A 23516-nucleotide genomic window follows, 5' to 3' on the forward strand; every position below is an offset into this window, starting at 1 on the left:
GTATTTAAGAGCAATTGGAGACCACGAAAGGAGAGTTGTATGGCATTGAAGCTCACCTGGAGGGTTGTTAACACAGTGTCCAAAGAAGGGCCAGAAGTATACAGAATGGTGTCGTCTGCGTAGAGGTGGATCAGAGACTCACCAGCAGCAAGAGCGGCATCATTGATGTATACAGAGAAGAGAGTCGGTCCTAGAATTGAACCCTGTGGCACCCCCATAGAGACTGCCAGAGGCCCGGACAACAGACCCTCCGATTTGACACACTGAACTCTATCAGAGAAGTAGTTGGTGAACCAGGCGAGGCAATCATTTGAGAAACCAAGGCTGTCGAGTCGATGAGAATGTGGTGATTGACAGAGTCGAAAGCCTTGGCCAGGTCAATGAATACGGCTGCACAGTATTGTTTCTTATCGATGACGGTTAAGATATCATTTAGGACCTTGAGCGTGGCTGAGGTGCACCCATGACCAGCTCTGAAACCAGATTGCATAGCGGAGAAGGTATGGTGGGATTCGAAATGGTCGGTAATCTGTTTGTTGACTTGGCTTTCGAAGACCTTATAAAGGCAGGGTAGGATAGGTATCGGTCTGTTGCAGTGTGGGTCAAGAGTGTCCCCCCCTTTGAAGAAGTGGATGACCGCAGCTACTTTCCAATCTTTGGGAATCTCAGATGACACGAAAGAGAACAGGTTGAACAGGCTAGTAATAGGGGTGGCAACAATTTCGGCAGATCATTTTAGAAAGAAAGGGTCCAGATTGTCTAGCCCGGCTGATTTGTAGGGGTCCAGATTTTGCAGCTCTTTCAGAACATCAGCTGACTGGATTTGGGAGAAGGAGAAATGGGGAAGGCTTGGGCAAGTAGCTGTGGGGGGTGCAGTGCTGTTGACCTGGGTAGGGGTAGCCAGGTGGAAAGCATGGCCAGCTGTAGAAAAATGCTTATTGAAATTCTCAATTATAGTGGATTTATCGGTGGTGACAGTGTTTCCTATCTTCAGTGCAGTGGGCAGCTGGGAGGAGGTGTTCTTATTCCCCATGGACTTTACAGTCTCCCAGAACTTTTTTGAGTTTGATACCAGGGTTAGTGACACGATTCTCGAAACCATCATGATACTCGATACCAAAATGATACCATGACAACAAAAATAAGGCATGTATGCCAAAGTCAGAGAATGGCACGTGATTCAGAATGAAACTCAGCTACTGCTCTTTTTAACCGTTGAGCATCTTTTGAGTTCAATATCATTACATTGAAAAATCTTGAAATAAAACATTTCAAGAGACAGCCATGTTTGCATTAATGAATCAATTATACAATCATACAATCCATTTTACTTTGGTAAAAACAATCTAACTACATAAGATAAAGGTAATAATATATTTGAATAGTAAATCTCTATTGATAAACTGTATGAATCAAGATGTACTGTAGCTTAGGTCTATTCACAATACAGGTGAATGCATATTCAATAGGAGTGTTGTCACGTCCTGACCTTAGTTCCTTTTTTATGTCTCTATTTTTGGTTTGGTCAGGGCGTGAGTTTGGGTGGGCATTCTATGTTTTCGTTCTATGTTTTGTATTTCTGTGTTTGGCCTGGTATGGTTCCCAATCAGAGGCAGCTGTCTATCGTTGTCTCTGATTGAGAACCATACTTAGGTAGCCTGTTCCCACCTATGTTTGTGGGTAGTTGTTTTCTGTTTTGTGTGTCTTCACCTTACAGAACTGTTAAGTTTCGTTCACGCTCTCTCTTTGTGTTTTTTGGTTATTGCAGTGTTCAGTTTATTTATTAAAATTAACATGGACACGCTGCGTTTTGGTCTGATCCTTCCTATTCCTCATCCGAGGAGGACAACGATCGTTACAAGTCTGTGCATGCTTTGAGTTATTGAGCCTGGTTAGGCTGACTTCATGGGGCTATAGATGACAATTTGTTTCCTTTCCATGTGGGACTTATTTTATTGTACTGATCAACAACAATTTCAAAGAAGTAGCTTATTTTCTAAAAGTGTGCGCTGTCTCTTTAACCAGTAATTATGTCATTCAGGAGGCAAAAGAAGGTGCCCATCAGAGCCCTATTCACAGACACAGTCAGTTTACTGAGGCAATAGATCATCTTCGGTAGAGACATGAGAGAGAGACTGATTAATTAAATTAATAATGTTTTGGTGGCAATCAGCTTTGAAATCAGCATACTTTGGATTATGGTTTGCATATTATCAGGAAAGACCAGTGACTAGATCAATAAAAAAGTGGTCAGATGAAGCAGATGTTAAGCTACAGGACTGTTATGCTAGCACAGACTGGAATATGTTCCGGGATTCCTCCAATGGCATTAAGGAGTACACATTAAGGAGTATCAGTCATTGGCTTCATCAATAAGTGCATCGTTGATGTTGTCCCCACAGTGACTGTATGTACATAACCCAACCAGAAGCCATGGATTACAGGCAGCATCCACACTGAGCTAAAGGCTAGAGCTGCTGCTTTCAAGGAGCGGGTCTCTAACCTGGAAGCTTTTAAGAAATCCCGCTATGCCCACCGACGAACCAACAAACAGGCAAAGCGTCAATACAGGGCTAAGATCGAATCGTACTACACCGGCTCTGATGCTCGTCAGACGTGGCAGGGCTTGAAAACAATTACAGACTACAAGGGGAAGCACAGCCGAGAGCTGCCCAGTGACACGAGCCTACCAGACGAGTTAAACTACTTCTATGCTCGCTTCGAGGCAAATAACACTGAAACATGCATGAGAGCACCAGCTGTTCTGGAAGACTGTGTGATCATGCAGCCGATGTGAGTAAGACCTTTAAAGGTCAACATTCACAAGGCTGCAGGGCCAGACGGATTACCAGGACGTGTACTGCGAGCATGCGCTGACCAACTGGCAAGTGTCTTCACTGACATTTTCAACCTCTCCCTGTCTGAGTCTGTAATGCCAACATGTTTTAAGCAGACCACCATAGTCCCTGTGCCCAAGAAGACTAAGGTAACCTGCCTAAATGACTACCGACCTGTAGCACTCACGTCTGTAGCCATGATGTGCCTTGAAAAGCTGGTCATGGCTCACATCAACACCATCATCCCAGAAACCCTAGACCCACTCCAATTTGCATGCTGCCCCAACAGATCCACAGATGATGCAATCTCCATTGCACTCCACAACGCCCTTTCCCACCTGGACAAAAGGAACACCTATGTGAGAATGCTATTCATTGACTACAGCTCAGCGTTCAACACCATAGTGCCCTCAAAGCTCATCAATAAACTAAGGACCCTGGGGTTAAAAACCTCCCTCTGAAACTGGATCCTGGACCCCCCAGGTGGTAAGGGTAGGTAACAAGACATCCGCCACGCTGATCCTCAACACGGGGGCCCCTCAGGGATCCGTGCTCAGTCCCTTCCTGTTCACTCATGACTGCAAGGCCAGGCATGACTCCAATACCATCATTATATTTGCCAATGACACAACGGTGGTAGGCCTGATCACCGACAACGATGAGGGGACTGAAAAGATTTGGCATGGGTCCTCAGATCCTCAAAAGGTTCTACAGCTGCACCATCGAGAGCATCCTGACGGGTTGCATCACTGCCTGGTATGCAACTGCTCGGCCTCCGACCGAAAGGCACTATTGAGGGTAGTGTGAGCGACCCAGTACATCACTGGGACCAAGCTTTCTGCCATCCAAGACCTCTATACCAGGCGGTGTCAGAGGAAGGCCCTAAAAATGATCAAAGACTCCTGCCACCCTAGTCATAGACTGTTCTCTCTGCTACCACATGGCAAGCGGTATCGGAACATCAAGTCTAGGTCCAAGAGGCTTCTAAACAGCTTCTACCCCCAAGCCATAAGACTCCTGAACATCTAGTCAAATGGCTACCCAGACTATTTGCAGTGCCCCCCCACCCCCTCTTTACACCACTGCTACTCTCTGTTGTCATCTATGCATAGTCACTTTAATAACTCTACCTACATGTACATACTACCTCAAATTACCACTGCCCCCACACATTGACTCTGTATCGGTACCCCGCTGTATATAGTCCTGCTATTGTTATTTCACTGCTGCTCTTTAATTGTTTGTTACTCTTATTCTTATCTGTATTTTTTTAAACTGCATTGTTGGTTAGGGGCTCGTAAGTAAGCATTTCACTGTAAGGTCTACCTGTTGTATTCGGAGCATGTGACTAATACAATTTGATTTGATAGTGAATTGATGTTAGCTGCAGCTGTAAGCTAGCAAAGAAAGTTAGCAAAGAAAGCCTACAAAGCTGGAGGCTACTGGTTGGTACCTTCTTGCATTGTAAAGTGTTCTAGCCTGTATGGACATTGTTTTGCAAAGAGTAATGAACAGTTTCAACATTTCTACATGCAATGTCACATTATTCAAGTGTGTTACCTTCTGCGCAGCATGAGTTGGGAGTTAACATGATGCAGCCCAGACTGCCAATGAAGGGTAAAGGAACCCACATACATAGGCTTGGTTGTATTCTAGCAGAACTCAGCTAAACAATATGAACGTTCCCTAAAGACTTTCACTTCAAAAACAGGAAAGAAAGCAGAAATATTACTTTATCCCACTTGAGCCCCCATAGCAACATGCCCAATAACACTACCTCAAACTAGGCTGAATTAATCTAAGATAAATCAAGAAATCTGTATTGAATTGACATTTTTGACGAGGAGGTCTTAGTCGCACAATTTTACATCGAACTAAGATGTTTGGTGCAGTATTTCTCAAGTGACAAAAATGTGCATGAAAGCTAGTCATCTCTTGTTGAATGACAGCAAACATTTCATGTTCCCACTCCTACTGATCACCAATCACAGATGAAGGGGCAAAGCATTTGGCTACCGATCTTCAACTTGCCTCAATAAATGTTTTTGTGTGCACGAAAAGCGCAAGAAACCCTGCCGAAGACCAAAACAAACAAAAACATCACAAAATTATTTCATAATATATGCACAAACTGTTTAGACTGGGAAACATAAGTTAAGCTTAAGTGGAGCAGACACTGTGAGCTCACGCTATAAGGGGCACATCGGCTGCACTGATAAGCAGTATTGATCAGTGAGACACATTTGACAGAAGTACCAAAGTACCAAACTATTTTTCATGTTCTTGTATCGAAACAGTACAGACGTTTTAGTGTACCGTGCAACACTACTTATAAGCGTGCAACTTTACATTTTCTCTGTGTGTCTGTGTAACAGTGTGAGACAGACAGAACCCACAGACTGACAACACTACTGTGTTCAATAATAAATGTTATTATGGAGAGAAATCATTAATCAGTAAACGTTTCAGCTTCGTCTTCATTTTGTATTGTCAAAACATCCCATGGCGGCTGTCATCTATAGCAATTTAGAGAGAGAGAAAGAGAGAGAGAGAGTTGGGGAAGAGAGAGCTGCAGAAATAGAGAGAGAGAATCAAACTTACAGTATATGGGCCATAATGTACAAGTAGACAGAGACAAGAGTACCATTTGTTCTGCGTCTTGAATTTATCATGAATTTGTGGCCAAGGTGCCAAGCCCTCTCCATAGTATGAAGCGCTTGTTTGAAAAAACTATTGACAAATTCTTATCATTGCCATTCATTAATTTGACACACATTCTGCAAATAATTATTCTTTACATGGTGGTTTGGTGGTCAGACTAGAGTCTCTATACTGTACATCAGGAAAAATCAAGATTCAGCCAAGGGCCGATTTCTTTTGTAGCGTGTGGTCGGAGGCCAAACATAATTTGTAGACTGCAAATTGACGGCAAGAAGCCCAAACAAATATAATATTGATTAAAACATAACCATTTCAAACCTTGCTTACATTTGTATATGATCACCTGTCTCTTACGGGAATACTTGGAACACGATTTCTTCAATTATACTGACCAAAAATATAAATGTTACCGTTCATAAAAGTGTCACGTTCTGACCGTAGTTCCTTTGTTTTGTCTTTTGTTTTAGTATGGCCAGGGCGTGAGTTGGGTGGGTTGTCTATGTTAGTTTGTCTATGATTTTCTATTTCTGTGTTTGGCCTGGTATGGTTCTCAATCAGAGGCAGCTGTCAATCGTTGCCCCTGATTGAGAACCATATTTAGGTAGCCTGTTTTCCATTGTGTTTTGTGGGTGGTTATTTTCAGTCTTAGTGTGGCTGCACCAGACAGAACTGTTTCACTTGTTTCTTTGTTGTTTGTTGTTCAGTTTTTTTCATTAAATAAGATGAACACTTACCACCCTGCGCTTTGGTCCTCACCTTCTTCCCACGACAGCCGTTACAGAACCACCCACCATCAAAGGACCAAGCAGCGTGGTAACGGGCAGCAACAGCTGCCGAAATCGCAAGACTCCTGGACATGGGAGGAGATTTTGGGCGGCAAGGGACCCTGGGCACAGGCTGGGGAATATCGCCGCCCCAAGGCTGAGCTGGAGGCAGCGAAAGCCGAGAGGCGGTGGTATGAGGAGGCAGCACGGCAGCGCGGCTGGAAGCCCGAGAGGCAGCCCCAAAAATGTATTGGGGGGTGGCACGCAGGGAGTGTGGCTAAGTCAGGTAGGAGACCTCTGGCCGGGCTCAATGGAATACATTTTCTTTCCATTGCATCTATAAGAACACGTTGTCTGGGATTTAACACATCATCTTGACACCTATATCACATGAAAGAACATTATTTCGATGGGTGTCCCTTTTTTGTGGAATTGAAAAAGATGTAGAATTTTATACAGTTTAAATGTTTACCCACTTGCTTCAAGTCCACCATTGTTCCTGTACCCAGAAAAGTGAGGGTAACTGAACTAAATGACTATCACCCTGTAGAACTCTATTCTGTCATCACAAAGTGCTTTGAGAGGCTAGTTAAGGAACATAGCACCTCCACCTTACCCAACACCCTAGACCCACTACAATTTTCATACCACCCCAACAGATCCACGGATGGCACAATCGCCATCGCACTACATACTGCCCTATCCCATCTGGACAAAAGGAATACCCAATCATCAAGTTGCAGACGACACAACAGTGGTAGGCCTCATTACTAACAATGACGAGACAACATACACAGAGAAGATGATGGCCCTGGTGGAGTGGTGCCAGGAAAATAACCCCTCTACGTTTTCAACTAAATGAAGGAGCTGATCGTGGACTTCAGGATACAGCAGAGAGAGCACTCCCTTGTCCACATCGATGGAGTGTGAAAAGCTTTAACTTCTTCAGGATCGGGATGTCCCCAACGGGACGGTTGAGCTAGCGTAGGCTAATGCGATTAGCATGAGGTTGTAAGTAACAAGAAAATTTCCCATGACATAGACATATCTGATATTGGCAGAAACCTTAAATTCTTGTTAATCTAACTGCACTGTGCAATTTACAGTAGTTATTACAGTGAAAGAATAGCATGCTATTGTTTGAGGAGAGTGCACAGTTATGAACTTGAAAAGATATTAATAAACCAATTACGCACATTTGGGCAGTCTTGATACAACATTTTGAACAGAAATACAATGGTTCATTGGATCAGTCTAAAACTTTGCACATACACTGCTGCCATCTAGTGTCCACAATCTAAATTGCGCCTGGGCTGGAATAATACATGATGGCCTTTCTCTTGCATTTCAAAGGTGATGGTAGAAAGAAAAGTTGTTTTTTTCTTTGTATTTTCTTTTACCAGATCTAATGTGTTATATTCTCCTGCATTCATCTCACATTTCCACAAACTTCAAAGTGTTTCCTTTCAAATGGCATCACGAATATGCATATCCTTCAATCCCTGAGCTACAGGCAGTTAGATTTGGGTATGTCATTTTAGGTGAAGATTGAAAAAAGGGGTGGATCCTTCAGAGGTTTTTACGTTCCTTGACTTGAAATTCACTGACAACCTTAAATTCTCCAGCCAAACAGACAATGTGGTGAAGAAGGCCTCTTCAACCTCAGGGGGATGAAGAAATTTGTCTTGGCCCCTAAGACCCTCACAAACTTCTACAGATACACCATTGACAGCATCCTATTTGGGAGGTCCATGATGATCTTCTTGGCCTTCCTGTGACACCGGGTGCTGTAGATGTCCTGGACGGCAGGCAGTGTACCCCTAGTGATGCATTAGGCTGACCTCACCACCCTCTGGAGAGCCCTGCGGTTGCGGATGGTGCAATTACCGTACCAGACACCTGAGCCATGGCCTATTCATTCCGCTACCATCTAAAAGGTGGAGACAGTACAGGTGCATCAAAGCTGGGACCTAGAGACTGAAAAACATTTTCTATCTCCAGGCCATCAGACTGTTAAATGTGACCGACCGGCTCGATTTGGTCTTATGTAGCTATGGATAAAAGTAGAGTCTGATGTTTTTGAAAGAAAAGCACATTTCTTGTTCATTAAAATAACATCAAATTGATCAGAAATACAGTGTAGACATTGATAATGTTGTAAATGACTATGTTTTTTTATGGAATATCTACAAAGGCGTACAGAGGCCCATTATCAGCAACCACACATCACACATTGTGTTATCTAATCCAAGTTTATTATTTTAAATGGCTAATTGGTCATTAGAAAACCCTTTTGCATTTATGTTAGCACAGCTGAAAACTGTTACTCTGATTAAAGAAGCAATAAAACTGCCCTTCTTTAGACTAGTTGAGTATCTGGAGCATCAGCATTTGTGGGTTCAATTACAGGTTCAAAATGTCCAGAAACATAGCACTTTCTTCTGAAACTCGTCAGTCTATTCTTGTTCAGAGAAATGAAGTCTACTCCATGGGAAAAATTTCCAAGAAACTGAAGATCTCATACAATGCTGTGTACTACTCCCTTCACAGAATCAAATCAAGTCAAAGTTTATTTGTCACGTGCAATGGTGCGGGAAAAAAAGGTATGTGTGTGTGTGTGTGTGTGTGTGTGTGTGTGTGTGTGTGTGTGTAAAGAAATAAAACAACAGTAAAAAGACATTTGAAAAAAGAGTAGCAGGCTATATACAGACACCTGTTAGTCAGGCTTATTGAGGTAGTATGTACATGTAGGTATCGTTAGAGTGACTATGCATATATGATGAACATAGAGTAGCAGAAGCGTAAAAAGAGGGGTTGGGGGGGGGGGCAATCTAACTCTAACCAGAATAGAAAGAGGAGTGGGAGGCCCCGGTGCACAACTGAGCAAGAGGGCAAGTACATTAGAGTGTCTAGTATAAGAAATAGATGCCTCACAAGTCCTCAACTGGCAACTTCATTAAATAGTACCCGCAAAACACCATTCTCAACGTCAACAGTGAAGAGGCGACTCCGGGATGCTGGCCTTCTAGACAGAGTTGTAAAGAAAAATACATATCTCAGAATCAGCTTAATATTGCGGAAAGAATGTTGCTTCCAATGTAATTATCTGTATCATTTCCAATCCCCCATATTTTTGGGGTAAATATATCCATACACGCATGCATACATATACACATACAGTGGGGAGAACAAGTATTTGATACACTGCCGATTTTGCAGGTTTTCCTACTTACAAAGCATGTAGAGGTCTGTATTTTGTTTTTATCATAGGTACACTTCAACTGTGAGAGATGGAATCTAAAACAAAAATCCAGAAAATCACATTTTATGATTTTTAAGTAATTAATTAGCATTTTATTGCATGCCATAAGTATTTGATACATCAGAAAAGCAGAACTTAATATTTGGTACAGAAACCTTTGTTTGCAATAACAGAGATCATACGTTTCCTGTAGCTCTTGACCAGGTTTTTACACACTGCAGCAGGGATTTTGGCTCACTCCTCCATACAGACCTTCTCCAGATCCTTCAGGTTTCGGGGCTGTCGCTGGGCAATACGGACGTTCAGCTCCCTCCAAAGATGTTCTATTGGGTTCAGGTCTGGAGACTGGCTAGGCCACTCCAGGACCTTGAGATGCTTCTTACGGAGCCACTCCTTAGTTGCCCTGGCTGTGTGATTCGGGTCGTTGTCATGCTGGAAGACCCAGCCACGACCCATCTTCAATGCTCTTTCTGAGGGAAGGAGGTTGTTGGCCAAGATCTCGCGATACATGGTCCCATCCATCCTCCCCTCAATACGGTGCAGTCGTCCTGTCCCCTTTGCAGAAAAGCATCCCCAAAGAATGATGTTTCCACCTCCATGCTTCACGGTTGGGATGGTGTTCTTGGGGTTGTACTCACCCTTCTTCTTCCTCCAAACACGGCAAGTGGAGTTTACACCAAAAAGCTCTATTTTTGTCTGTTCAGACCATGATGGCGTAGTGTGTTACTCATGGTTTTCTTTGAGACTGTGGTCCCAGGTCTCTTCAGGTCATTGACCAGGTCCTGCCGTGTAGTTCTGGACAGTTGTTGCCTTCTCACCAAGCTGCTTGCCTATTGTCCTGTAGCCCATCCCAGCCTTGTGCGGGTCTATAATTTTATCCCTGATGTCCTTACACAGCTGTCTGGTCTTGGTCATTGTGGAGAGTTTGGGGTCTGTTTGATTGAATGTGTGGACAGGTGTCTTTTAAACAGGTAACGAGTTCAAACAGGTGCAGTTAATACAGGTAATGAGTGGAGAACAGGAGGGAGTCTTAAAGAAAAACTAACAGGTCTGTGAGAGACGGAATTCTTACTGGTTGGTAGGTGATCAAATACTTATGTCATGCAATAAAATGCTAATTAATTACTTAAAAATCATACAATGTGATTTTCTGGATTTTTGTTTTAGATTCCGTCTCTCACAGTTGAAGTGTACCTATGATAAAAATTACAGACCTCTACATGCTTTGAAAGTGAGAAAACCTGCAAAATCGGCAGTGTATCAAATACTTGTTCTCCCCACTGTATATACATACACATACCTATATAGACATACATACTTTTTTTAAAGAATATACCTTTATTATTATTCCCAGCAAAACCTACCGCCGATCCCCCAATTGGAGTAAACGAATAAACACTTCTGCTTTTACCTTCAATTTATACATCTTATACCCATTTTACAGACACAGCCTACTTTACAATAGTTCTCTCTTGTTTGTTCTTCGTCCTTCCTCTATTTCCGATGTCCATCCAGTTTGATTTCTATTTGTAACTATGCTATTTCACAAAAGTTCCGAACCTACATTTTACAGATCCAATATGCTTTACATTGTTTATCTTGTTATTAGTCCCACCCTTCAGCTCCATTCAACCCCTCCCATCTGTCTCTCAACATCATCCATTTTGGATTTCTATTTGCCATATATTTTTCAACTGTGCTGTGATGCTTCACAAAATAATTTAACCTTCCTATTCTCATAGCTTCTACAGATTGTAAAGATTTGAAGTTTTGAATCCGGCGTTGTTTTGCGTATCAATTTATAAACCACGTGCCATGGAATGGGTACATCGAAAATCTCTTCCCAACTATTTTGCAATTTATATGGCACAGCTGTCAGTTTTTTGGTCCTTAAATGAAATTGGTATATGATTTTATTTATCACACTTTTCTTTAACCATTTATGTTCTTTAATACAGGGCCGACATACAAGTTCCTTACTTTTTACCCCTTCTACTTGCCTATTCCATTTTTGTTGTAATGCTGCAATTAATTGGTTGTAATTTTGGGTAGAGCAGACATTTCCATATGTCTGTGTTAGCTGCATGTGTGACATAACTCCACCAGTCCTATTTATGAAATCATTCACTAAAATGATACCTTTTTAAAAAAAATATCTTTGATAAATACAGTTTTTTTTAAATCAATTAGTATATTTGAATTTAACCACAATTTTTGTTATACTATTTGTTCCGTCCTTTCAGGTGGATTAAAATGAAATTGCAACCAACTTTCTAAGGCTTGTTTAAAAAATAAAGATATTTTGGAGTTTATTTCCTTTTCAAACAACCAAAAGTGAGCAGGTGTAATCTGAATAAAGGGGAAAAGGCCCATTACTTTTGGCCAGAAATAGTTTGCCCCAGCAAGCCCTTCTGCCGAGTCTGGTTGGCTATTGAACTGTATATGTTGATTCCGGTTGGAGCCCCACGGTTATTTTTCCAGAAGAAAGTTTCTTTACAAGTTCAGGAGGGCTGTTCAGTCCTGGAGAGAGACAAAGAGAACAGCCAGAGGCTGGTGGTGTGCACACACACATCAGCCAGAAGTGTAGTTGTGGGGACACACTGTTGTAAAGGGTACATTTGTACCCATAAGCCTGCCTCAAGTCTCTCCCCCTCCCTGAACGGGCAGAGAGGGTGTGTGACGTGCTGTGAGACGGAAAGATAATGCCAGCTTTGTATGAATGTCTGTGCTTGAGGAGGAGTGGAAAGGAGGGCAAAGAAGAGGAAAGGAGAGGAGTCAAACAGGCAGACGCTCACCCCCAGGCCTGGTCTTGTGCCTCTGATATAGAGATCACATACAAACACACACTGACCCGGTGCGGTGAGGGTTTCACACAAACACATAACCTATCTTCTGATACATGCATTATCAATCAGGTACCATAGTGAGTGTTCACTACCCTGCCAGGTCTCTGGTCATTTAATGCAACTTCTCGCCTCGCACTGAGGTAACAGTGGTTTGTTTGGGTAATGGCTACATAGCATAAGGCAGAGGTCAATTAAAATTGTGTGTGTGTGAATAGAACCTCAGAGTCCAGCTAGGGGCGGCACAGTGGAAAGCCACTTTGCAAAAAAACACTTCAGAGTTAAGTTAGGAAACACGTCTTATGCAGAAGTCGACTAAGTGAAATCAAGCTTCAAATCAATGGAATCAATGCTGCAAAACAAGCCTATTCAGATGAATCTGCCTGAGCCCAGGAAGAAGAGAAATATGTAATGTGTGTTTAAATAAGAGTTAGCCAGGCTTGTGTGATACAGAATGACATCAAAACAAATCAAATCAAATGTTATTTGTCACATGCGCCGAATACAATAGGTGTAGACCTTACAGTGAAATGCTTACTTACAAGCCCTTAAGCAACAATGCAGTTTTAAGAAAATACCCCCCCAAAAAGTAAGAGATAAGAATAACAAATAATTAAAGAGCAGCAGTAAATAACAACAGCGGAGCTATAGACAGAGGGTACCGGTACAGAGTCAATGTGAGGAGGCGCCGGTGTCGAGGTAATTGAGGTAATATGTACATGTAGGTAGAGTTATTAAAGTGACTTTGCATAGATAATAACAGAGAGTAGCAACAGCGTAGAAGAGGGTGGGCAATGCAAAATAGTCTTGATAGCCATTTGATTAGATGTTCAGGAGTCTTATGGCTTGGGGGTAGAAGCTGTTTAGAAGCCTCTTGGACCTTGACTTGGCACTCCGGTACAGCTTGCCATGTGGTAGCAGAGAGAACATTCTATGACTAGGGTGGCTGCAGACTACCCTCTGTAGTGCCTTGTGGTCGGAGGCCGAGCAGTTGCCATACCAGGCAGTGATGCCACCCGTCAGGATGCTCTCAATGGTGCAGCTGTAAAACCTTTTGAGGATCTGAGGACCCATGCCAAATCTTTTCAGTCTCCTGAGGGGGAATAGGTTTTGTTGTGCCCTCTTCAAAACTGTCTTGGTGTGGTTGGACCATGTTAGTTTGTTGGTGATGTGGACGCCAAGGAACCTGAAGCTCTTAACTTGTTCCACTGCAGCCCCGTTGATGAGAATGGGGGCGTGCTCGGTCCTCCTTTTCCTGTAGTCCACAATCATCTCCTTTGTCTTGATCACATTGAGGGAGGGTTTTTGTCCTGGTACCGCAAGGTCAGGTCTCTAACCTCCTCCCTATAGGCTGTCTCATCGTTGTCGGTGATCAACGAAGAGACAGCCTATAGTGAGCTTAAATGGCCGCTTAAATGGCCACCAGGGAATAAATCTGGGCAGGGTCTGTCTGTCTGTCTATCTGACTGTCAATCTGATATATTCTACCTCTCTCTAATTGTCTATGCATCTCTCCACCTGTCTGTGTCTATCTGACTGTCAATCTGATATATTCTACCTCTCTCTAATTGTCTATGCATCTCTCCACCTGTCTGTGTCTATCTGACTGTCAATCTGATATATTCTACCTCTCTCTAATTGTCTATGCATCTCTCCACCTGTATGTGTGATCATGACCGGATAAGCCAAATTGGTGAGATGTTTTGAAATGTTCAATTTACAGCAGGCAACAACATGTAATAACCATATACGGCTCTCAGTTGTGCTTCCATGTTGAAGGTCCAATCTACTGTATTACCAGTAGATCCTCCAGAGTTTCTTAGAATTAAGCTGGGCCTTGGAGACAGACAGACAGACAGACAGACAGACAGACAGACAGACAGACAGACAGACAGACAGACAGACAGACAGACAGACAGACAGACAGACAGACAGACAGACAGACAGACAGACAGACAGATTTGTACATTGTTACAACACTGTATATATACATAATATGACATTTGTAATGTCTTTATTCTTTTGAAACTTCTGTATGTTTACTGTTAACTTGCTTTGGTAATGCTAACACATGTTTCCCATGCCAATAAAGTCCCTTGAATTGAATTGATAGATAGATAGGTAGATAGAGAGATAGAGAGAGAGAAAGAGAGAGAAAACCCTCTGTTTTACCTGTGTCTGTACTGTTAGATTGGCCTAATCCTCTTTCAGCATGCTGAAACATTCCGCTAACGCTCTACTCTCAAGGCGCGTGTGTGTCTACACTCCAGGATCTGAGACTATGTGCTCAGCTCAAAGTAAATCTTTCTGTCTTTAGTTTAACTTCCTTTAACAAACATATTTAAGGACAGTTAGAAAATCCCTTGGCTTCATCTCCTAAACCTTTACTTTGTCATGACCTCTAAGCCTAGGAAAAAGCTGTTTTCAGACTTAAATCTTTTGTCAGACTTCACTCTCAATGCTACCTAGTTCTGTCAGTCAAGCTCACGGGTCTACAGAGAGGGAGCTTTTGTACCCGGTGATATTACAGACTAGTAAACTACTCAACTCTATATGTGCAATCATATCCTCCTATTTCATTCGCGATTAGTGATTAATCCAAGGATAGGAGAAAAGAAAGATACATTTCCTGAATATTTGTGTTTCTCAGACAGTCAATAGAGTTGAGTAGTCTGTAATATCACCAGGTACAAAATCTCCCTCTCTGTAGGCCTGTGAGTGAGTGAGTGTGAAGAAATGTATGCTTTCACCATTCCAGTCATATAATAGCATCAGAGCAGCGATAACTAAGAAAGGGAAGAGAAAAGTATTTTAATGAGGCCAGAGTAAGTGAAACTTTGGAAGGGGAAGAAGAATGATGAAAAGAGAGTGTGAGGGATTGGAGAGAATAACTCTTTTTTTTTGTCCTCTTCAAGTTTAGTTGAGGGTGTCTGTCCTTTAGGTTTGACCGTGTCACAGAAAGTAATATAAACTCGGCAAAAAAAGAAACGTCCTCGGGGTGGGTGCTCAGGGGCCTCGGGGTGGGTGCTCACCCCTCTGTTCCTCTGAGGGGTTGATGTTGTTATCCAGTCTGTCCAATATGAGCAGTCAGCCAAACCACCAGGCCAGAAACGCTAAGCTGATTAACCCTTGGACAGTAGATGGTGTGTGGGTGTGGTCTGCCAGGTCTGTCAAAACAGTGGCCAGAGTGGACTTAACTGTTAATTTAGCAGTAGTTTTGTTTTAATTTCATGGTGTAGAATATTTGATATGGTACAATGTAATACCATCATGTTATTTTCATGGTATATTACTGTATAATCAACAGCATAAACTGAAAAGAGTAGATTCATGAAATTACATTGCATTTTGGTAAAATATTCAACGGCCAGGAAATATTAGATGTATTTTGGACTTTACCGTAAAATATGCTATGTAAAATACAGTAGAAGTACACTTACTGTATTTGTGAATGTTCAAAATATAATGCTACACAAAGAGCACAAGGTTGACAAAATCAAAGCACCTCCTCTAAAATAAGAGAGAACATTTTTGCTGTATTTCAAAGGCTTGTAATTCCACGCCACAGAATACAGTACCGTACCGCATTTTTGGAGTGCCAAAAACCTTTTGACCACTAGTGGGTGCATGGTATTGTTGTTTCTGGCCCATTAACATATTTTGAGGTGTGCCTTGTAAGAGGTTACATTTGTGCCACCCTTTTGTGAGAGTACTGTATCAATTTTTAACTGATGTGTGGTAGAAGTGCTCTGTCAATTAAATGTTTATAGGGGACAGGTTGGAGTGGCAGCAAGTCTTTAAGGTTGAGTAATTTAGAATTTTGTCCCCAAATGTAACCACATTTCAATTTATTGTAAATAGTTTATGATTAGTGAATGCCACAATGTAGTTGTTTTGTTAGATACTTATCCCTTTTAGCCAAAATCATATTTTTTCAAAACCATTTGAGCTGTCACTCTAGTTGTTCAGTCCGAACAGATTCACAAATCATGGGAATTTGTTGGCTATGCAGACGTTGCCTCCCTCCGAGGCACTTGTTGCTATGCAACCCTTCTGGACTTACCAGAACAGGCCCTGGCTAAAGCCAGTATGAGAGACTTGCCAGCAAACGTTTGTGCTATGAAACTAAATAAATACTGTACTCTGACCCACAAAACTTATTTGCTAGATTCTTCATAGAGTTGTTACACAAAGCAAGGAAAGTGAACTTCAAAACGTGATGTGGATTTATTGGGATTTGCAGCTGTTGTTGGTAAGTACCGAATCTGCTAGCTTCTGAAATAACGTACTCACCCTTTATACCTTGAATGGTTGAGTATTTGCCATGTCCTTTGGTCTGTTTTGACCTATAGTCACTGTTTGGAAAAATACCAATATGTGGTCTTTTATATCACTTGGAATTTTGGCATTCATAATATGGCATTCATTGATATGTTGTAATATGTAATCATATTACCTAACAGCCAACCTGTTTATTTTTTATTTAACCTTTCTTTAACTAGGCAAGTCAGTCAAGAACAAAATCTTATTTACAATGACGGCCAGGGAACAGTGGGTTAACTGCCTTGTTCAGGGGCAGAACGACAGATTTTTTACCTTGTCAACTCGGGGATTCAATCTAGCAGCCTTTCGGTTACTGGCCCAGCTCTCTAACCACTAGGCTACCTGACGCCCCCAGGTAGGTGTTTGCACCAATCCTATCTAATTACGTTAAAACACTGTAAAATACAAACCCCATAACATTACAGTAATGCACTGTACTGTTGTTCTACTGTCACTAACAGGTTACAGGTTACAGTAACAGATACTGTAAAATACGGTACGGTAACAAGATTCAATAACTGAGACATAAACTGAACAAGTTCCACAGACATGTTACTAACAGAAATGGAATAATGTCTCCTTGAACAAATGGGGGGGGGGCAAAATCAAAAGTAACAGTCAGTATCTGGTGTGGCCACCAGCTGCATTAAGTACTGCAGTGTATCTCCTCCTCATGGACTGCACCAGATTTGCCAGTTCTTGCTGTGAGATGTTACCCCACTCTTCCACCAAGGCACCTGCAAGTTCCCGGACATTTCTGGGGGGAATGTCCCTAGCCCTCACCCTCCGATCCAAGAGGTCCCAGACGTGCTCAATGGGACTGAGATCTGGGCTATTTGCTGGCCATGGTAGAACACTGACATTCCTGTATGGCAGGAAATTACGCACAGAATGAGCAGTATGGCTGGTGGCATTGTCATGCTGGAGGGTCAAGTCAGGATGAGCCTGCAGGAAGGGTACCACATGAGGGAGGAGGATGTCTTCCCTGTAACGTTTAGCGTTGAGATTTCCTGCAATGACAACAAGCTCAGTTCCATGATGCTGTGACACACTGCTCCAGACCATGACGGACCCTCCACCTCCAAATCGATCACGTTCCAGAGTACAGGCCCCGGTGTAAAGCTCATTCCTTCAACAATAAACGCGAATCCGACCCTCGCCCCTGGTGAGACAAAACCGCGACTCGTCAGTGAAGAGCACTTTTTTTTTTACAATGGTGTTTGTTCTTCACTGGTGGCCCTTTTCTTTTGGCAACAGGTCACAAATCTTTCTGCTGTGATGGCACACTATAAGGGCGAGACCCAAATGCAGACACAGGAGGCAGATGGTAGAGCGCCAATATTTATTATAACAAAGGGAGTAGGTAAAGGCAGGTTAGGGACAGGCGATAGTTAATAAACCAGGCCAAACAGTACCAGACAATACGCAGTCTCAAGGTCAGGCGAGGCAGGGGTCAGAAACCAGAAGGCCTAGAAACAAACAGAGACTGGGGAAGAAATAGGAGCAAGGAAAAAACGCTGGTTGACTTGTCAAACATGAAGAACTGGCACAGAGAGACAGGAAACACAGGGATATATACACCGGGGATAATAAGTGTTTATCAAAATTGGGTTTGTTTTTTAATTATTTGTGGATCTGTGTAATCTGAGGGAAATATGTGTCTCTAATATGGTCATACATTTGGCAGGAGGTTAGGAAGTGCAGGTCAGTTTCCACATAATTTTGTGGGCATTGTGCACATAGCCTGTCTTCTCTTGAGAGCCAGGTCTGCCTACGACGGACTTTCTCAATGGCAAGGCTATGCTCACTGAGTCTGTACAAAGTCAAAGCTGTCCTTAACTTTGGGTCAGGTATTCTGCCACTGTGTACTCTCTGTTTAGGGACAAATAGCATTCTAGTTTGCGCTGTTTTTTTGTTAATTCTTTCCAATGTGTCAAGTAATTATCTTTTTGTTTTCTCATGATTTGGTTGGGTCTAATTGTGTTGCTGTCCTGGGGCTCTGTGGGGTCTGTTTGTGATTGTGAACAGAACCCTAGGACCAGCTTGTTAGTGGACTCTTCTCCAGGTTCATCTCTCTGTAGGTGATGGCTTTGTTATGGAAGGTTATTGCTTCCTTTTAGGTGGTTGTAGAATTTAACTGCTCATTTCTGGATTTTGATAAAAATTTGCAGGTATCGGCCTAATTCTGCTCTGCATGCATTAGTTGGTGTTTTACGCTGTATACAAAGGATATTTTTGCAGGATTCTGAATGCAGAATCTCAATTTGCTGTTTGTCCCATTTTGTGGATTCTTGGTTTGTGAGCGGACCCCAGACCTCACAACTATAAAGGGCAATGTGTTCTAAACTCAGCAAAAAAAGAAACATCCTCTCGCTGTCAACTGTGTTTATTTTCAGCAAACTTAACATGTGTAAATATTTGTATGAACATAACAAGATTCAATAACTGAGACATAAACTGAACAAGTTCCACAGACATGTTACTAACAGAAATGGAATAATGTCTCCTTGAACAAATGGGGGGGGGGCAAAATCAAAAGTAACAGTCAGTATCTGGTGTGGCCACCAGCTGCATTAAGTACTGCAGTGTATCTCCTCCTCATGGACTGCACCAGATTTGCCAGTTCTTGCTGTGAGATGTTACCCCACTCTTCCACCAAGGCACCTGCAAGTTCCCGGACATTTCTGGGGGGAATGTCCCTAGCCCTCACACTCCGATCCAACAGGTCCCAGACGTGCTCAATGGGACTGAGATCTGGGCTATTTGCTGGCCATGGTAGAACACTGACATTCCTGTATGGCAGGAAATCACGCACAGAATGAGCAGTATGGCTGGTGGCATTGTCATGCTGGAGGGTCAAGTCAGGAAGAGCCTGCAGGAAGGGTACCACATGAGGGAGGAGGATGTCTTCCCTGTAACGTTTAGCGTTGAGATTTCCTGCAATGACAACAAGCTCAGTTCCATGATGCTGTGACACACTGCTCCAGACCATGACGGACCCTCCGCCTCCAAATCGATCACGTTCCAGAGTACAGGCCCCGGTGTAAAGCTCATTCCTTCAACAATAAACGCGAATCCGACCCTCACCCCTGGTGAGACAAAACCGCGACTCGTCAGTGAAGAGCACTTTTTTTTTACAATGGTGCTTGTTCTTCACTGGTGGCCCTTTTCTTTTGGCAACAGGTCACAAATCTTTCTGCTGTGATGGCACACTATAAGGGAGAGACCCAAATGCAGACACAGGAGGCAGATGGTAGAGCGCCAATATTTATTATAACAAAGGGAGTAGGCAAAGGCAGGTTAGTGACAGGCGATAGTTAATAAACCAGGCCAGTACCAGTACCAGACAATACGCAGTCTCAAGGTCAGGCGAGGCAGGGGTCAGAAACCAGAAGGCCTAGAAACAAACAGAGACTGGGGAAAAAATAGGAGCAAGGAAAAACCGCTGGTTGACTTGTCAAACACGAAGAACTGGCACAGAGAGACAGGAAACACAGGGATATATACACCGGGGATAATAAGTGTTTATCAAAATTGGGTTTGTTTCTTAATTATTTGTTGATCTGTGTAATCTGAGGGAAATATGTGTCTCTAATATGGTCATACATTTGGCAGGAGGTTAGGAAGTGCAGGTCAGTTTCCACATCATTTTGTGGGCAGTGTGCACATAGCCTGTCTTCTCTTGAGAGCCAGGTCTGCCTACGACGGACTTTCTCAATGGCAAGGCTATGCTCACTGAGTCTGTACAAAGTCAAAGCTGTCCTTAACTTTGGGTCAGGTATTCTGCCACTGTGTACTCTCTGTTTAGGGACAAATAGCATTCTAGTTTGCACTGTTTTTTTGTTAATTCTTTCAGATGTGTCAAGTAATTATCTTTTTGTTTTCTCATGATTTGGTTGGGTCTAATTGTGTTGCTGTCCTGGGGCTCTGTGGGGTCTGTTTGTGATTGTGAACAGAACCCTTAGTGGACTCTTCTCCAGGTTCATCTCTCTGTAGGTGATGGCTTTGTTATGGAAGGTTATTGCTTCCTCGTCAGTGAAGAGCACTTTTTGCCAGTCATGTCTGGTCCAGCGACGGTGGGTTTGTACCTATAGGCGACGTTGTTGCCGGTGATGTCTGGTGAGGACCTGCCTTAACACAGGCCTACAAGCTCTCATTCCAGCCTTTCTCAGCCTATTGCGGAGAGTCTGAGCACTGATGGAGGGATTGTGCGTTCCTGGTGTAAATCGGGCAGTTGTTGTTGCCATCCTGTACCTGTCCCGCACGTGTGATATTCGGATGTACCGATCCAATGCAGGTGTTGTTACACATGGTCTGCCACTGCGAGGATGATCAGCTGTCTGTCCTGTCTCGCTGTCTTAGGCGTCTCACAGTACAGGCATTTCAATTTATTGCCCTGGCCACATCTGCAGTCCTCATGCCTCCTTGCAGCATGCCTAAGGCACATTCATGCAGATGAGCAGGGACCCTGGGTATCTTTCTTTTGGTTTTTCAGAGTCAGTTGAAAGGCCTCTTTAGTGTCCTAAGTTTTCATAACTGTGACCTTAATTGCCTACCCTCTGTAAGCTGTTAGTGTCTTAACAACCGTTCCACAGGTGCATGTTCATTCATTGTTTATGGTTCATTGAACAAGCATGGGACACAGTGTTTAAACCCTTTACAATGAAGACTTGTGAAGTTATTTTGATTTGTACGAATTATCTTTGAAAGACAGCGTCCTGAAAACGGGACATTTCTTTTTTTGCCGAGTTTATTTGTCATTTTAGCCTGAAGGAGCCATCATCTTCCATTCAAAATTAAATTTAAAATACTTGCATTTTTATTTTGAATGTAACATGATGTGATGGAAACATGGTGGAGTAAATTAACTTTTTTTGTTTGAAGCTCAAAGACCCAGCTATTCATATGATAATTCATTGTGCAAAAATAGACATTTTTCACAAAATAAGTTAATTTACACCAGTGCCTGTCAAGAACTGAGAGAAGAGGATGAGAGGAGGAGTGGGAGGTGAGATAATAAAGAAGAGGCAAACTTCTATAATTACATTATTCTTCAAAAATAATAGAAGAAAAGCGAGTCCCAAATCTAATATGCCTGCTCTTGTCACGGTTTCTCTCCAGTCCTGTCATGAACTAGTAGCAGTTTATTATTCTGTCCTCTACACCATATGGGTCCCTTTCTAAACTAAAACATAATGGAGAGACTCATTAAATGCAGTATTGCTCCTACAAAAAAGGATCTGCAAAGTCAAGAAATGATATGGTGCGTGCCTGTGTGTGTGTGTGAGAGAGGCAGAGAGAGATGCAGAGAGAGGAAGAGGTAGAGAGATGGCACCATATGTGTAACCAATGTGCCATGTACTATTTTGATGCAAAGATGTGGGCTAGCCTCTCGGTGACCAATGTTCTTTTTAAAGTGACAATAATAACATACAATCCTGATTATATAGCACTAATGTACCCTCCCACATCAGAAGAAACATTACAGTCCACTGTTCCTGGTACACAGCCACCCTACAGGGCACATAAGAGGTAAGTGGCCTGCAGTCTAATGATATTTCAGAATTCCTCCACAAGTATGATATTATGCTACCAGTGAAAAAAAAAAACAGAAACGGAAACGACGAACTGTGTATATCAGCAATTAGGCTAAACCTACATAAGCAAAGATTCCCTAAAGCAGGGTTCCCCCCGGTATGCTAGTACATACCCAAAAACAAAAGCTAGTTAGCATTTGCTCGCAAAACTACCTCTAACTTCCTTCATACTGGACACAGATACATAAAAATGGTATCCACGACTCTGGGGAAGTAGATAAAGGGCATCCTTGCCTTTTAATTGGCGCATTTCAAACTGTCCTTTTGTTAGGTACAGCTGGGAGCTAGTTCTGTACAATAGCGAGTGGTGGGGTTGATAAACCTGGACCCGGTTTCCCAAAAGCATCTTAAGGCTAAGCTCATTGTTAGAATCATCATCATTTAAATCTCCAGTTTGAGAACATGGACAGAGAGAGTATGTCTCCCCTGCTCAAAGAGAATAGCCTATGCAGCTGCCAACACCTCAAACATAGACACATTTACGCTGACTTCACCCACAAATATATAGGCTAAACGCCAATCATGTTTGCCAAATATAATGAAGGATAATTAACATTAAGGTCTAAAGGCTTAGTTCTGTCGACATACTCGAGGCACGGTTCATTCAGATCAAATGGTCACAAGACCTGAGACCTGTTGCGCATCACACATCACCCACCTTGAATCTGAGCGGAGGCGGTCATTTAACCATAAATGTTATTATTTAAAAGCTGGACACTTTATCTCATTTTATGAAGCATGTCTTACCTTGTTTCAAAGTAGCCTAGACTAGCCAAAATAAGACCATAGAAATGTTTAAGGAATTATTTTATAAACACTTAATATGCCACTCAAACCAGCATGTTCCTTATTTTCTATTGGTTTTCAAAGCAATGTTCTTTTATTGTCCAGCAGCTAAAGGCATAATCCTAGTCATACTAGTAACCCATGCTAGTTGATACATCTTTAGATCTCCCCACTTTCTACATTTCTAGCAGATATTTTCATTTCTGTCAAATGAAACAGCTTACACAGTGGTGCGCTTTTGAGAATGGTGTTTTCCCACTAATTGCATTTTGGAACATTCACATGTAGCCTACAGCCATGTGTGCATTGTTGAGCTTAAAATATGAAGAAATGAAACTTATTCTGATCTGCTGCCTCACGATTTAAAAAAAGTTTTGATGTGAAGTGACTGTATGAATTTTTGATCTGTTGTCCCAGAACTGTCCAAGAGTCTGTTTTGAACC

This window comes from Oncorhynchus nerka, linkage group LG27 (assembly GCF_034236695.1).
Source record: "Oncorhynchus nerka isolate Pitt River linkage group LG27, Oner_Uvic_2.0, whole genome shotgun sequence".
In the NCBI taxonomy this organism is placed as follows: domain Eukaryota; kingdom Metazoa; phylum Chordata; class Actinopteri; order Salmoniformes; family Salmonidae; genus Oncorhynchus; species Oncorhynchus nerka.